Source organism: Contarinia nasturtii, unplaced genomic scaffold (assembly GCF_009176525.2).
Source record: "Contarinia nasturtii isolate CC-2019 unplaced genomic scaffold, AAFC_CNas_1.1 Cnas_scaffold_285, whole genome shotgun sequence".
In the NCBI taxonomy this organism is placed as follows: Eukaryota; Metazoa; Arthropoda; class Insecta; order Diptera; family Cecidomyiidae; genus Contarinia; species Contarinia nasturtii.
In genome coordinates, this window is record NW_022197640.1 from 554,575 (window position 1) to 572,968 (window position 18,394).

Genomic DNA, 18,394 nt, shown 5'->3' on the forward strand with positions numbered 1-18,394 from the left:
ATTGAAATGTGAAAATACTGACGCAGCTCTCGAATACATACACAACTTACATATATCCAGATATATGTGTGTACAATCGAACTATGGAATCCTTCTCCCACAGGGTTCGCATGTCATTACATTTCATTTCAATGATTCGCAGATTTTGAACAGGATTACCATTTGAGCCAAAATCCATCAACCAATCAAGCCAAATATTTAATGAGATTTTCATCGAAAATTGAATAGAATATTCGCACGTAATTGTGCCGTTGTTTTATGGGCACAATTTAATTTACACCTGAATAACTATAACGCTACTGAATCATTTGGTTATTTGGAATTTTTTTTTAGTTTGGATGGGTGTGAATAAGCAAGTATTGGTATTGTGGAAAATAACGTGTTTAAGTGAAAAACTTTATAGACGACGTAAAATGCGGATTTTTTTTTTTTTTTGAATTGATGAAACGGTGATGTTATTTACGTAAAACAGTTACATAGTATATGAACAGAAAAAAAATGTTAATATCTGTAAATAAATCTTAAGCCATACCAATTTGCGTTTGCAAATATTTAAAATCAAAATACCGGCTTACTATTTATTCACCAAAAAGAGGACGCCCAAAATATCAACGCTGAACATCAATACAGTTAGCGAAAAGCAATGCAGTTTAAATAAGAGACACGAGAAACAAAAGGAGATTTTCGTCGAACACGTGCTGGAAAAACGAATGAAGAGAATGCATCCATTGCATCAACATTCCAAAGTAGTATTTATGCGTGGCCTATGTTTTTAATATTTGTAATTTCGTTGCCGTCTATTCAAATTGCTGAAAAGTGCTCTCGAAAATTGCTTCATGATCCTAAGCATAAAGTTGTATACACTGTGAGAGCGCCTAATTAAAGCTTGTTGAAGAATTCTTTTTTCTTCTTTTTTTTCTCTTCTGCTTTATGCAGCGTATGCATTCGTTGTCGAAACACGCATCTGAACTTGTTTGCTTGCCCGTTCGTTTTGCTGAATGGGAGAGGTGAAATGAAAAAGTCGACACACAAATGCTGCAAAAAAGATGGAATAATAAATATTTTCGTCATTTATCTCTCCCTCTCCCTCTCTCTGTGTGTCTTTGTGTGTGTGTGTGTGTGTCTGGCTCTGGCTAAAAAAACTCAATACGCTTTGATGCGTCAATATTATACCATTCCAAAATGCAGAAATGTTTCGAAGCAATGGATCCATTGGCATTGAGCACTGTTTGTTGAAAAATGAAAAAAACCACACATTTCGCTTTCTGACTTGATTTTTTTGTTGTTCGGAACGTTTTTTCATTCGTTTCATGAATGCTCTTTACTCTCTTCAATTCTATCCATTTTTGTGTACACAGCAGCTGGGAACGCATAGCATATGCCATTCGCAATATTATTACGTAAAGAAGAAAAAAAAAACCGAAATAGAAGATGTTCATAGACAACGGTGAATTGTGTATGTGTGTGCATGTGAAATGCAAATAGGACAAATGAAATGAAGACAAACCAAGAAAAGATTCGAGTCAAATAGGCAAGAGAAAATTTGAGTTTTCTTAATGCGTTTCTCTGCTGTTTGTCTTTTGCTTGCTATTCCGTTTTCCTCTTCCTTCTTCTGCGATGCCTTCAAGTTACCCTACGTTGCCGTGTCAGTTGATGGTACGCTTCAGTGTGCAACAATTTTTTTTTTTTTTTGTAAATGTCGGGAGAAATTTTTTGTGTGTATTTTGCTGTGGGGTAAAGAAACACGCAATTGGCACGAGTCAATTCAATGTGCAAAGCCTAATATATTGACGATATGAATGTGTCTAAGTTGCTGGCTAAATGGAGATGGAGGTGGCATAAATGTGAAAAATATCTGTGATGCAAGCGATAGCAAAAATGCCTTTGTTTAAGATATTACATATACAAATTCACCCTCAATTTGATGAGAAACATAATACACAGCCGGCAATATCAATAGCACACTCGTACGCATTGAATGTTGATGAAGAAAGTAGAAGATACCTTTGGTTATAAATGTTCATTTTTTTGTGTGTGTATTGCTTCAATGGATGAAATCCGGCCCGCATTAAGTCTATTTGATTATATATGCACCCTTTTTTTTCGTGGACCTTAGCAAAATGCTAAATTACCTCAGTATTAAGATTGAAACGACGCAACGATGAAGAAGAACGCTGTCGAAATGGTTCAGTGCGCGCGATGTGGCACTATGGCTTCGTCCCCATTCACTGAAGGGTGTGCAAATTCATTTTTCGACATCACAAATGCAAGACGAATGGAACGACGAGACAAGAATGGAGAGCAGGCAAGAGTAACGCAAGAGAATGAGTGTGTACATTGTAACAATCGTGTGTTTTTGCGTTCCTATCATATACGTATATTGTCTACTTAACACTTATGCTAAAGCATTTTTAAGCCATTAGGCTTTAGTGAACTACGAGACGCATTCAATTCGATTTAATACGTTTCGTACTTTTAGTGTGCAAATGATTCTTGATGAAGAAAAAAAGAGAAGAAGACGGCATTCAACAAATCCACGAATAATATGAACTGAGAAAATTATCATATGTATTTTATTGCTGTGTGTAATAAACCGTATTCATACTTTTGCGCTTATTTTTTTATTATTTGATGGTTTGTGTTCCTCATGCGCGCGCATATTCGTAGTTTTTGCTGCGATAAAAATCGAATTCAAATTTTATGCGGCCATAATCGTTGTTCAATCGCCGATTCATGACACTATAACATATTTGCAATACCAATTACGTATCATGTCGAAGCATCAATTCATTCATTTTTCCCCTTTCTATCATGTGGCAGAGTAAATAGCGTTTTAAATATGTGGCAATGAAACAAGAATGTTACGCAAATAAGAAAGAAATAAATAGTTATAGGGGAAATAAAAAGCGCGACATTCATTCGAACAAATATTTGCGAAATGACATTGATATTTTTGTCAAGCTGAAAACGTTCCGCTTTTTTGTCGATAGATTTTGTTTTTCTTGCTAGCTGTTATCACTTGACACTTTTTTTTTTTTAAAAAAATACTCATTGTGTGGTTGATCTATACAATCATGTGACTTGCCATTACTTTAATTACCGATTGAAACGATATTTGTAGTTGAACGTGCATCAAACATTTGGCAATGTTGTCATATTTGCCGAACCAAATATGTTGAATGAATTATGGTCGAGTGTATATGCAATGGCGGTCAAGTGGTGGACGGGGTGTAGTAAGAGACATCACTGAAGTGAAGTAATGTTGTTCAGAATATATTTTGTATGCTTATGAATGTGTATTCGGAGAGACATCCGATGCTTAAACATAATATATGTAGACATAATAATAATATTCAAGTGTTGAATCAAATGAATCGTGTGCGTGTATGGTTGACTCAAGTCCATTGATCACGACAAGCACAGTATGAGCCTGCACCTAGTATCGTTTTTGCAAAATAAAGAAAATGTTCGAGTATACACAACAAACCATGTCAATGTGTGTAATGTTTAATAATGATATTGATAAACATTTTAGGGAGGAAACATTAAATTTAATTTATATCGACCACTTAATAAATATTATATACATATATATGTGTGTGAACGTATATACGTTAGAGATTTGTTTTGTTGTATAAGCCGGAAGCTGTTTTTGTATAGTTTTAATGACATATATGTGTGTTCGCGTGCGATGCGTGAGCAAGTGAGAACGTTTTGCTGTAAATGTGCACAATGGTATTTCCATCGGTCCGGAAATGCGATAAATTGTATTATTTTTATGTAGGTTCCAGTGGAAAATCCTACATATGTTACGATAATTAAGCAACGAATCATTGAAATGTTATTTATTGCATGCATCATAATTGGAGTAGACATTTTACATGTCTACACAATCTGTGCATTCGGTTCTCCATTAAATAATATGTGCTTTCGATTAAAACAGACATTTGGTGCATTGAATGCACACACATAAAATGGCAAATATTTCGAAATGCCACAAGTATTATAGCATGTGCTTTTTCCTTTCATCGAATTTGATAGTGATGAAAATTTACGACAGCCTTTCCAGTTCGATCCCTTCTTAAATGCTCGTTTGTTCGTTTTGCTAACCATCAGCAAAAAAAACACTGTATCCAGAGGAAAATTCCGGTTCTTCTCTAAACTGTGAACGCAAGTCCATAGTCATAGAAATCGCACCGTCATGCTGTTATGCTTGTAGAATATCCGACAAAATTAAATCTTAAATATTTAGGCAAGTATAGTGCTCTGTTCTTTGATTTGTGGCTTTGCTTGGTACATAAATTTCGGAAGCAAAAAAATGCTTTATGTTTACAAGCCAACGAATGAACAACATCAACAACAGCAATACCACCACCAGCAGAGGCAGCATCAACGACAACGACAACAACACCAGCAATAATAATAGCAATATCAACATTAACAAAGTTAAGTCGACTCGATAAACCTCGAAAAGAATTAACCGTTCGAGTGATGCCTTCTACCTAATGCTGTTAAATCAAATTACGGATATTAGGATAACAAGAACATAAACTGGGCTCAGAATTTTCTACCTCGTTTATATACATTACGGACGATGGACACATTATTATTCCGTCACTCACCGATCGCATGTGATTCAACTGTATTGAGCTTAAACATTTAGAATAAGATATATGTGGCAAAAAATAAACTAAACATGTTGTTGTTTATTTACCTTCAATCGATTTGTGCACACAATCAACATTTAGAAAACATTGACAATTCGAACGACAAATAATCTTATATATGCTACATTTTGTACATTGTACGTTGACTCCAGAAATGTGCATTGTTGATTGAGTTGAAGAACTCTCATCCAATAGATTTCGATACACAAAATATCATCATCATCGGCATTGAACACGATTTCCAAGCAATTGTTGTAAGAAAATATATATTCCATATTATATCAGCGACGGTGCATACGGTGAATATAGAATGGTGAACGGCATCGATAACTTTATAACAAATTTGAGTAAAAAAGAAATTTATCAACAGCTGGTGCTTTTCATTCACGTAGCTTGTATGAATATTGTTTATTTATTGATCTTTATTCATTGATCATCGAACAATATTCGAAATACTAGTTGAAACGCCCAAAGAAAAAGAAAAAACGAATTGCCGCATGTACGCACTGGTCGGATAATACTTTTCACAAAAAGAAGTAAGTGAAGAAGGAGAAAAAATATTACCTGAAGCGATCTTGATTTTTATTTTCTCTTCACATCAAAAACTTTTTTTATTTCAAATTTTTGTGAATGTTTCAAGCACAAATAGGGGAACCGAAAAAAAAAGAAAAATTACCTATTATGGTGCTTATAACATATTCGTACGGATCGTAGAATACTTTCAGCTATATCGTTTCCACCACCAGTGTAACCGCCGTTGATGCTGCCAAAGTGGAGAGAGTGAATTGAATATACATGATATATGACACATTGATTACATGTGAAAAGCCAAAATGCGCACAGGCTAGCTCACAGGCAACAGAGTCTCTCTTACAATAATGTATGTAAACCCGATGCCAAAAACTTTTCGAGCAGCAAAAAAAAAAAAAAAACAAAAGAGTCTGAAACACTTTTACGCTAACTCACAAAAATATGTATGCGAATGTCAATAAAGTGGAAACTCTTAATTTCAGCAATATATTGACTTTTTGCGCATTGACTGGCATCTATAAAGGGCTGCCATATTAAATGCACACATCCACTTTTCATGACAAACACAATGTCTCTCTCTCTCTCTCCATCTTTCTCATCACACACTTTCTCCATTTTTCTCGTTCTTTTTTTTCACTGGGATTATAGCAAAAGCGTCCAAAAAATGTTGCATTCGCTTCTTTTGGTCTACATTCTAATAATAACAATCATCAGCATCGTGATAGTATTCGATTTACCCTTTCCACTCAACGAATCGGTCGATGTTCAATATTATTTGTATGCATGGCCTGGCTATACATTACATATTGGCATGATAAACGACAAATTCATGATGTGCTACGACTTCACAACGAATTTGAACCAAACTAAACTAAAAGCGATGGAAAGCTTTCATCTCTTTTCATGTCACCCCATATCACTCTCATTCTCTGTCTAACTTTCCCATGGTGTCTAGTTCGAACGATCGTTCTACCTCTTTATGCTATTTATTTCCTTGTCAATGTGATGTGAGATACCATTTCGTTGATATTATCATCAATTGCTCCGATTCAAATATTGATATATATTTTCTTGACGCACTATCAAAAGTGTCCTCTTAAATGAAATCATTCACAATCAAAATGAAGAAATTGATGCACGGTACTTACTCTCGAGATTCGATTGACACACCGCACACATGCAATCGATTTCATATCGAACACTGCAACAATAATGAAATCAAATGAATTTTGCTATTGCTGCTGCTGCTGCTTCTTCGGGGACATCTATTCACATAATTTGAGTGTGTGAGTGAGAAAGTGGGGATGGGTTCGAAAAAGTCGAAGAAAAATAGCAAAGTGAAAGTAATCGACAACACAAATCACTTCGATCCATTTGATTTATCTCAAAGCGCATTTATCCCGATTTAGAATATATGCGTATTTATGGGCGTGTATGTGTTATGTTACCAAAATCCATAAGTCTAACTAATGCAATAACAAAGCAAGAATTTTGATGAATTTACAACACAGATTTGGTCCCATGTGATTTGATTCGAATGAATGTGAATATGAAACATAACCGAATTTAAACATGACAATAATATTTAGTGAGTTGCTATCGATAAAACGATTTGATGAATAAAAATGATGGCTAATATGTAATGGCATGAGATGTTTTGTTTTGTGAAGCTTCGTCGTTACACATCAGTAAATGACATTGGTTTCCTCGTCCATCATTCAAATTGACAATGTTAAGTTTTTTTTTGTTCGTTATGTATCTCATAAGTCATTGGAATGTATCATATTTTTTTTTCGTGCCGACCACAAGAATGAAAACTCACATCTATTATTCTCAGAGTTTGCGGTTCAGTTGGCAGGTAACCAAATAATTATTTTCTTCATTATATTAAATTTTCCATTTTTTATGTCACTCTAATATATCATTTGGAGTTTGGTCAACATACACATTCCAAAAGCCATAAATAATAATAAGTAAAGTTTGCAAAAGGGGGGAAATTAGATGAAAGAAAACGCAAAATACGGCACGGCGTGTGTCACATACATATACAGCAACATCGCAAAAATAAAATTGATTCAAGGTATAAAATTGAAGTTAGAAATGAAAAAAAAAACAAACAAAAAATGCGAATCCATCGGCGAGATTAACAGACTTGGTAACTTTTGCTTGTATGTGATACTGAGCGGTGAATATAGAGATTTAAAAACAACAAGAACCGATACTCTTCTGTTTGTCTGATGTGTCCTCGATCCCTCGTTTCTCTTCGTCTCTCACCTTTACCATTCCGTTCATTTCGTTCATTCCGTTTCCATTTGAAATAATACGCATAAATCATTCTGTAGTGAATTACTGTCCTTTAACCCAACTCAGTGATGAATATCCTTCGTGTGGTTGGCGAGCATTTTTGCCGTGTGTGCACTGTGCATGTGCTGTGTATTGTGGTATGAGCTGTTTTGTCCATGCCATAGTTTGCGGAATATTGAAATCGATAAATCCAAAGCCAATTGATAAGTTCAAATCACTTTGTATATAGTGAAGCCAAAAAGAACGCATTTTAATGTAATTTATCTTCGACATAGAACTAGTGTTTGATACCATCAAAAAGTACAAAGAAAAAAAATGGTTTTAGATTGAATATAAATCCAAGATCGGCATTTTGAAGCAAAGCAGTGCCGAATTCATCGTGTTACAGGAAATGAACAAAACAAAGAGTATTGCGTGTCATGAATATTTATGGAAGTTTTTTTTGACGTCGTTCGCTGTATTTCATAAATGAAAATTGACACGGTCAACAAATTTAAATTGGTTTAGGTGGAGAAAACGTTTTTGCAGAAGAAAAAAATCCGTGCTTTATTGTATTGGGTGTCCCCGAAATGGTGGAACCCAAAGCCGGATCTCTTCCTTTTACAAACACATGCACTTTTCCGCTCTTTGATGTCTCTTTATTTTTGCCGTGTGTATGTGTGTGTTCGCTTTAAATTGAGGCGAGAACATTTCATGGAGTATTACGGAATCGCGCTCACATTGGCAATTCAAACGACAATTTTTGTTCAAGAAAAAAAACGGCTGAACATTTTGTGGATATCAAACTGTCATCGAGATTATTTTCCATTTGGTTTGAAAGTACTGGTCATTGGTATCATTGAACGCGTATCCATTTTGTAAAACGTATTGGCTTCTATCTATAAGGAAATCAACCGGAAGTTTCACAGTGTGCATTTTATTTAGGTTATTTTCTGAATAAATGAAATGAATTCAAAAAAGTGAAATCCGAGACAGTAAAATATTCAAAAACATGATATTGGCACCATTACATTGGTTCGTCGTCCTGAGTCATATGGCAAAGTACACACTACAAACAGCACACACATTTAAACATCTTGCTTCTCGGGCGCTCTTTCTATCTGATTTTCTCTCGTTCACTCGCTCGAAAATGTAATCAAATCGATTTGTTCTTATATCACGTACCAACAAATGACTAATAAAATGTTCGAGCGGTTCCTAACGGCGATGGCGTTTTTCTCACTCCGTTTCGTATCATACACACTCTCTCTCTCTCTCTCTCTATTTCTGGTTCTACTTGTCTCTCTTTTTTGCGCCTGCATATGCCTCGTCGTGTGTTGCGTTGGAGTTGGTTGTGTGCCTTTTTTATGTGCTCTATTCAAGTAACGTGCTTAAGTTTTCTTACAAGCGATACAATATTGTTTTTCATTTCGATTGTTTATGTGGTGTGTGTCTTGGTTGGATGGCTCCCGCATTCGCACACCAATCCGATACATTAGCTCTTTTATCCGGATCTTGTTTAACTACTTGGGACTTAGATCGTAAGTCATTTTAACAAACTGTTTTATTTAGTTTTGGCATCGTCTTCGTTTCTATTTCTTTTCTTTTTGGTTTTCTTCTTTCTCGAAATGTTTTTTTTTTTGTACTTCTTTCGACCCATTCTTACTATTAACTTACAAACTTTACTTCTCGAATTACAACAATTTTCTACTTTGTCGTTCTTATTTCGAGTTTGGATTGCAATATTTCCAAATCAGAAATTCTAATCAAGTTTTCTAAAATCAAATGTAATTTCAATAATTCAAAAAATGTGTATTTGCGAACAAAGAAGATTATTTCCAAAAAAAAAGTTCATCTTACATCTGTTTTCGTTTTATTTTGCAGACTTGAAATATTTTCCAGTTTATTTTGACTTTTTTCCCCTTTAGTTATTGTCGCTGCCAGTACGCGTGCTCACTTGCTCAGTATTCTATCAACTGTCACAAAATTGTATTAAAATTCACGAAAATTGTATTTTAAAATATTTACCCAAATTGTCGCTCTATTTTCATGAACACAATTTTGTTCGAAGAAATGGATTTAACAAAATGATGTAAATAATTGTAATAAAAATCGAAAAAAATATGACAAGTAGTCTATCAATAAAAAAGTGGCTTAAACTTAATTAATGAAGAAACGTATCAACAGGCGCTATAAACTACAAAATTTCCAATTTTAAATTCAATTAAGAAACAAAAGTTCCATTTGACGAATGAAAAGAAACAACACACTATTGTTTTTCACTTCAAATATGTGGTGGATACCCATCCATCCGCGTTGATTGAGAGTTCTCGCATTCTCTTATTCGAATTCATTTGGGTTACTGTTTAACCACTTGGTCGAAACTTAGATCGTAAGTCATTTTTAACAAACTGTATTATTTAGTTTTGCCTTCGTTTCTCCTTTTCAGAATATATGCTTTTTTTTTGAAAAACAACTCAACTCTCGAATTAAAACACTTTCCTACATTATCTGTTGTTTTGTTGTTCTTTTCGCCCTGATTCCTTGTACTTTCATCCTCGTTTCGAGTTTACGTTATCTCTCATCATATACCCTGCCATATTTCATTCGCCACCTATCGCCAAGTCATGCAATATTGTCTCCATCATCTTCACGTTCTTCCATTCATGTTTGACTTTGCATTTTTATTACCATTGAATCAATTATCCCTTTTTTCCTCAGCCCTTGAGAAAAAGTTCTTTTCTCTGGTCTATCATCCTCTTTATCTATTTATTTTTTTGTGTGTTATTTTCTATCTTGAAGTGTTCACTTATGTCAGTTACAATGCTTACGGATTGCAAATTCCGTTGGTTATTATAAATGTTTGTCGATTATTTATATGAACACGTTCAACATTAAATCTGATTTTTTTTCTTGCACTTCTTTAAATGGTATGTATAATACGAAGAATAGAAATGGCACTTGTCGAGACAAAACAAAAAGAAGGAATCGAAAGATGGAAAAATATCGAAAGAAAAATTTCAATATTGGCAACGATACTACTAGCAGTTGGGAACGATTTTATATTTTATTTGGTCATATATTTATTATATTTCGTGTTTCCTTCTCTCTCTCTCTTCCTCAATTGTTAACAATCTATAAATAAAGTGGTTAAGTTGAGCATTATAAATAAATAGTTCGTATGACATATTCGCATTGCTCCGTTGCTGCGGGAGCATTTTTTGTAATTTGTACTCATTGGTGAGTGGCCAGAGAAAAAGACGACAGATAAGAATTACAGTGAAAGAGAATTTATGCTCAGCGCGGATACGATATTCGCGCATTTCGCTTATAAATCGATTTATCACATTTTTCTATTTTCCGTCTAGCATCCACTTGTTTCGGTCATATTCATAACGTGTTATTGTTAACCATCTCTCCTCTCTCCTCTCTCCTTTTGACTGTGCAATTTTTTCTCTTCTGTTTATTCAAAATGTTCTGTTGTTCAGTGGCTTACAGTCATTTCCACTGCTATTTGTTATGAAAAGTTGACTACATTTTATTTGATCTGTGCTCCATTCAACTGAATGTTAAGCATCTATTCAACAGTGGTGAAAATAGCAACATAAACGGCAATCACGATGGAAGCGGTAATAACTACCACCGTGCACACCAAAACTACAATAACAGATATTACATGAACTTAAGCAAAATAACACGAACAAGCGAAAAATTGCTTGCGATTACATCAAATGCGAGTAGCAAGCTTGCCACTACATGCATGTATCCAACAACAGAGAAAAAAGGCAGCTAGTACTAGAAATAGCAGCGGCGTCAACAAATGCATGCATGAGGGCGGACGATGAATGGAAAGCTCTATGAGCTCTTTTGCGTACAAGTTGAATAATAAAACATATAACACACCAAATTATCATTTGAATAATTTAAAAATAATTTGTCATCCATAGTGCTTTCGCTTTTTACCTTTATGAGTATAGTTCATAAACGGTACGCTCAATGAAACTGTAGATATACCATGATTTCCATATGAATTCCAACATAATGAGAACAAAAAATACCACAAATGGCAAACAGCAAGCGTAAAACAAAATCGTACGCACGAATGCGATTCTTTTTTCTCTCTCTCTTGCTTTTCACAATTGCTGCTGGTGTTGTTGTTTTTGTTACAGAAATCGCCCGCAATGAATGCAATCGCTTTTTTATTCTTGCCATTCAATGGATAGTTGTGTAAATGGCTTTGGTCAGCATTTTTTTTTTCAATTCACTGCATAAAATGGATTGTTTCAAAAACATTCAAGTAATTCTGAGGATGACAACCTTTTCACGAATAATACCAAAATTTCAACCGTTTGCATTTCACATTTTCGATACTCAACTTTTCCTGTTTTTATACTATTTACAATCCCATCGCTTGTTTCCATGTTTTTTTTTTTCATCCCTTTGTTCCTCACGCACACAAAAATAACACATTCAGAGGAAAATTACACTTTGGCCAACATCCGCCATAAGCGCATTATCGTGCAATTTATCTTTTCTATCACGGAGCACTTGTCATTTCCTGAAATTAGTCATGGCACACACACACACACACACACACACACACACTGCCACATTGAATAAAACGAAATGAACTTGATAAAAAAAAAGCTTGAAAGAAAACGTTATGTAGAAACATTCATTAAAATTTTCAGTTCGTTTTTCAAATTTTCAAATGAACAGACATAGAGAGAAAATGTGTGTGTTTCTCTCTTTCTCTCTCTGTGTGTACGAAATAGAAAACTGAACATATGGACCTATAATTTGCTGATTCCTTTTCTATTAAGTGCATAAATATGGACTCGCTTTTAATCGTTAATAGTATCATTTTCTCACAGCTGAACTGTAATTGTTGTATTTTCTTATGTTTTCCTGTTCAAAATGAACGTTTTCGTTGCTATTGTTGCAGCCATTGTGGCATTTCCTCGTATTCCGAATTTTAATGATTTTGTTTCTATAGCTCAACTCGTTCGCTTTCTTTCCATTTCGATTCACTCTCTCCCGCTCTCTTCCTCTCTTATTTTCTATTTCGAAATGATTGCAAGTAATGTGTTGTTATTTCTCTTGGCTGCTTGGTTGCTAGTAAATTAGAGCCGCCGTGCATTAAATGCGAAAACATTGATGATAAATTTATTTATTTGCTTCTATGTTTGTTTGGGTAGAATATGTACGAATATATCGCATATATCGTGCAATTCAGTTGTTTTAGAGGGGCCTTTAACAAAAAGAACATCGCACCAAGCCAACACCCATAATCATACGTTTATTTATTGTTATTACGATTATTATTATTGTTATTATTATGTTGTGGAAAGAAGTTGAGCGGAATATACCGAACAAAATTGGAGAAAGAATTGAATGCTTACTCTCCCATGTGTAAAGTGTATGGTATTGTTGAGCTTTTACATGGTTGCTGTTTGTTTTTTTCTTTTCAGTTTTCATTGTTCACTTGCTGGCGTTTTTAAGGATAAAATATATACAGTGCTGCATGCACGATTTGTTGCTACGCGTTAATTTTCTGTTGAAAATCCAGCAGATAAGCAGAACATAAGTTGAATTCGCATACAAACTGACTTCTTCGTTTAAACATTTTTTTCTGCACATTCGATTTTTCTGCACATTTTACTCTTGCCATATTTGTATCTCTTCTTTCATCTTCTTTCATATTCACCACAAATTACATTGCACAACATTTTTCGCATATTCAGCAAACTATTTGTTTTTGTTTATGTGTGCTAAAGAGAACAACACCAAATTCAAAGATCCATGTTACACGATGTCGATGGGGGTATGTGTCAGTGGGAGATGAAATGACACATTTATATTTTCTATTATGCTATTCGATTTTCAAACCATTACTAAATAGTAACGTACACGCAACAGCATTCCCAATGCTCAATTCAATGCTTCAATGTTTCTTTCTTTTCTTCTATCTCTCTTGCACTCACTCTCTCTCCTCTTGCTTTCTTCATAAAGACAAATCGTAAACCATAGAAAACTCAGCTCAAACATTGCCTTGCTACCATTGATTTCGACTTTCGCATTTGTAATAGGTCTAACTTATAATGGAAAGAGAGAACTATTGGAAATATTATAACGATACGATGTGTTACATAAGTCCTATGTGTATGTATGTGTGATGCCAAATGTTTTACAATTTTCGTATTTTGTTCCATTTCTCTAGGATCTATCTCTTATTTCTCTATAGTGTATACTATATAAATATAGATATTTATACGCTTGCATTGAATGCAGTATGTGTCTGTGTGTATTCAATTCTCTCAGCCATTATGTTTTCTGTTAGCAGAATTGCAAATGCAAGAAATAAAAAAAGCTGTGCCACTGCCATCAACAATAACAACAAGAAGAACAACAATAAACAAAATGTTGCACAGAGATGGCCAGAGAGAGAGAGAGAGTGAGTGAGTGAGTAAATCAGTTGGTAGATGGAATTCACCGCACATATACAAAGCGCACATACACCAAAACACAAGCGAAAACAATGCTTATACATTCATCGGTATGCTCATATATCACCCAGACCCACTCTCTTTTGTTCTATATCTCCTTTTCAGCCTGCTCAAGAGAATAAATATATGATTGTTACATTCCAAGCAACTATAACAACCGCATTTCTATATAATATTATAGGCTATGCTCCATGTTAGTTATAAAATGCAATAATAAAAAAAGTTCGTGATAGCATTATTATTGCCATTGGTTTTTCGATTTTTCTTTCCTTCTTTTACTCACTCTCACACTTTAATCGCTTCCAATTCTCCTGTTCCGCTCTTCCTTTCTCTGTCGATCTCACTTCCAGCTAACAGTTTTGGGAAATACGGAAAATAACAAACGTATAATGCGATAATCTTTCTTCTATTGGATAAATTTGATCACATTCACAAAACCAAAGGAAGAAGAAAAAAACGAACCAAAATCTAGATAATGCCGTGGTCACAAAGGGAATCGGGATACGAACCGAATTTATTAAAGCATTTTTCCTCCACAGAAAATAAAACCAGCTGCACATTTTCAGCCGGTAAAATGTTTTTGATATTTCATTATTTTTGCCATAATTCTTCTGTGTATTCTCATTGCTCATTGCCATAGCTTATTCGATTCCGATGTATAAGAAGCTCAATTAGTGAGATTTCAAAACTATTTGTGTCGGTGAATCCTCTGGGCAACATACCATAGATTCATATCTCATTATTGTTATTATTATTATTTTTTCTCTCCTTTTGATGTCGTCCGGATTTTCAATTTATAGCGCTTATCCGGTGTTCGGTAAAATAAAAGAAGGACAAAAAAGAAACAGCATAAAGCTCATACAAACATTTCATTATTGACAAATAATAACAGACATTGTTAAACGGTAGAGACAACACACACGAAAGCTATTGCGTAAACATACGTTTTTATTTTCGATTCGAAATGGAATGGGTTTCTTTTATTTGACATCGAAGGGATTTTATAGTTAAACTGCTCATTGAACGTAACGTTACGATCGAAATAAGTGAAACAACTTTACAAATGTCCTTAAACAACGAGCAAAAGAAATCGTAGAGGTAAACAGAGATTCAAATTGATTTGGCATACAAAATTGAAACGATATGAAATCTCTCTCTCTCTCTCTCTCCATTTCTCTTACTTTCTCTTTCTCATTCTCAAACAATCTTTTACCACTTGTGTTTCGCCAACGGATGGAAAAGTACACATGCATATATGGTATGCGAAAGAAAAATATTTTCACATTTTAATCGTATTTTGCACTTTTTAATTCGATCGGAATCGTAGATGGTACTGCCATCGAATACGAAATATTGATGTTGACATTTCAAGCATTTTTCTTATTTGTTTTGCTCTTTGATTGTTTGTTACATTTCAATTGTATTCACAACTTAAATTATTCGCACAACGAACGAGAATAAAAGTTAAAATGAAATAGAAAAAAATATCGCTTTTGAAAATGAAAAAAGAAGAGAAAAACCAGAGAATCTCGATAAATTTCCATCTCAGTTCATAATACAATGTTGCTTATCGCATTCATGCACATATCCGAAAAATAACGAAAACATACAGGTAGAATTTGTGATTTGCTGTGTTTCTTATCTTATCGCTGCTTTTATTGTATGTGTGTGGGTTAGCTGATTCATTGTGAGATCAGAGAGAAAAACATATATATATATATAACGACTCAACACAAACGCCATCAAGATATAATCCATTATATTGTGAATCCAGAAAAAAATACTTCAATACAAAACACATTTTTACACAATATAACACTTTTGCCATTTGCAATTCACACTGTCTTTGGATCGGTTTCATTGTATTCAGAAAAGCACCGTATTCGATTTAATGCTGTGAAACCTGTACAAGAGACGATAGAATGAAAGAACGAGAACAATACAAAAGTGAGATGAAATAAAAAAAAAAATAACGTGCAAAAATGGACTTAATTCGATGTCGTGCCATGTATTGCCTTCATGTGATTCACATATAAGACTCGCAACGGCACACATGGTGTGTGAGTTTATATTTGTTATGGAACATGAGGATATAGAAACGTGCTTACGTGATGTGTATCGTATCGAATCGCATCCCAATTGCCATCCCAATGTCAGAGATCTGATAGGGGTCTTTGTGTTTTATTTTTATTCTTCTTCTTTTTTGGTTGCTCTTCCTCTTGTTATTCCTTTCTGTCTCCCCCGTGTGATACGTAAATAATATTAAATAAAATACATCATTTTATCGTCGAAATTGTTAAATTATAACTTTTGCAACGTGGAAACCGACGAAATGACGAAGAACCCCATTTCGGTGAAAATGAGATAGAGCTAACCGTGCAAAGCAGCTATACACATGAAGCCAAAATAAATGTTTGTGGTTTTGAGATCTAATGCATTATAATATACGTTCAGATATAAATTCTTGTCATTTAATGTGCAACATTGTTTAATGGGCGACGGACGAATAAAACGATACAATAGTTTGTATTTAATACTTATATGTCATAGATACTTATAGATACAAAGCTTTTGAGCCGATAAATTTTATTTTTGGTTTGTCCATTTTTATGTGAATAACTTTTACGTTAGTTGTGATGTGGTAACCAACTTTCAAGATTCCGAATTTTTGGTTGAAAACGAATAAAAATAACATGGCCGCATCGAACATCGAAAATTTAAAATGTGTTTCCTCAACCAAAGAGAACCACAGTACGAATTAACAGAATGTTACCAACGCAACGCAACACACACACACGTGTGGGTCAACCAAATTGGTTTTGAAAATGTCAAAACGTGACAAAGACCATGATTATTGTGTTGTCCATAATATATGTATGCATGAAGCTTAAGTTGTATGCTATGAATATTTAATTAATATGTCTAAACAAAACGTAATAATGATTGGTGTTGTTGGAAGATGTTTTAGAATCAAATGTCGTAATTAATAGCACAAGACACACACACACATTCACAATCCCGCATAGAATGTGAAGTGCTCAAAATGTTAGCTGAATGCATTTAGTGTGATGCACCCTTTCCAATTTCACACCGCAATCAAATGCATCGTCGTCATTGTCATCGTCGATGTCAACGGTACAATCGAAAGCACCAGAGACAAATATGCCGATGCAAGTTTTTCTTTCTCATTCTTTCTATTTGTGAATAGTTGCAATTTTGAGCGGCAATCATAGCCATTCTATCGCCATATCACAAACCATAATCCATAAATACCATTCACATTCCGGTGACTGCTGAACCGCATTTCTTTACATAAGGTACATTGTTTTTATATCTTGATAACTATTATCTTTCGCCGCTTTCCCGCCCGTTTCTCCTCTCTCTCTCTCTCTCTCCATCTCTATTTTTTTATTGAATACTGACTTCAATACTTTCAACCATTTTATCGTTCACTAAATAACAAAATGTGCACCACTGCCGTTGCCATTGTCGTCGCTGTTGCCGTTTACAGCATCACGAGTTTTCAATGGAATAATAGTTTTCTTGGTGGTAGAAGTTTTTCTTTTTTTATAGTTAACAAACTTAAATCGTTTCACTTTGGTACAGAACGTCGAAAAGAAAAGTCGGTCTAATAGTTTTCGGGCCACTAGCGAAATCATTTGCCGCTTCAAGTGCAACGTTTCTTATTTGTTCTTAAGGCTTTTTTTCTTTTTGTTGCTGCTTCAATCTCTTTCTCGTGCTTAAACTCTTTGGTTTGCTGCAGAATCCGGTTTTCATCATGAATTTGGCGTTTGTTTTCCACAATTTTTTTGGGGTATTAATATGTGTATGTGTGTGTATATTCGATTTTGTGTGTCGCTTGAAATTCATGAAGCAACAAAAAAAAAAATGTTGCAAAATCGAAACTAACGGCCAAATTCTATTAGACAACAAAAAGAGTGCAATGGAATTGATTTTTTTGTTGTTGTTCTACGACATCGTATTTGTAATTTTTGTTTGCTCTCTCTTTTTTTTTATCTGACGATGACGTGGTGTGGGTGAGTGGTTGGTGTGTTGGCTTCCATTGCATTATCTCTTTTGTTGCTTTTACAGTACACCAAAATCGCCTGCATTAGCATAGCAGAATTACATACAATGTTCGTATACGCAAAGAAAGCAGCGAATAATTTATTTTACTGTGGCATAAATTCCAATGTAGACAATCCGCTCAACTGTTTGCTTCGTTGTCATTTTGTTAGTGTGGCTGTTATTATGTTTTTTTATGTTCCTTATTCATTCCACTTCTTTTACTTTGCTCTCTCGTTTTCCTTCTTGTGCTTGTTGTTTTTCAACAGTTTTTAACATTCTGAAAACTACAAACAACCACGATACAACAACAACCACAAAAAATGCAACGAATTGAATTAA

The 18,394-nt window shown here is 34.4% G+C and overlaps 1 protein-coding gene across 2 annotated transcripts in view; it reads left to right on the forward strand.

Moving 5' to 3' along the window:
- LOC116337395 overlaps positions 1 to 18,394 on the forward strand; it is a 119,724-nt gene that overhangs the window by 2,771 nt on the left and 98,559 nt on the right. The gene's annotated exons all lie outside the window — the stretch shown is intronic.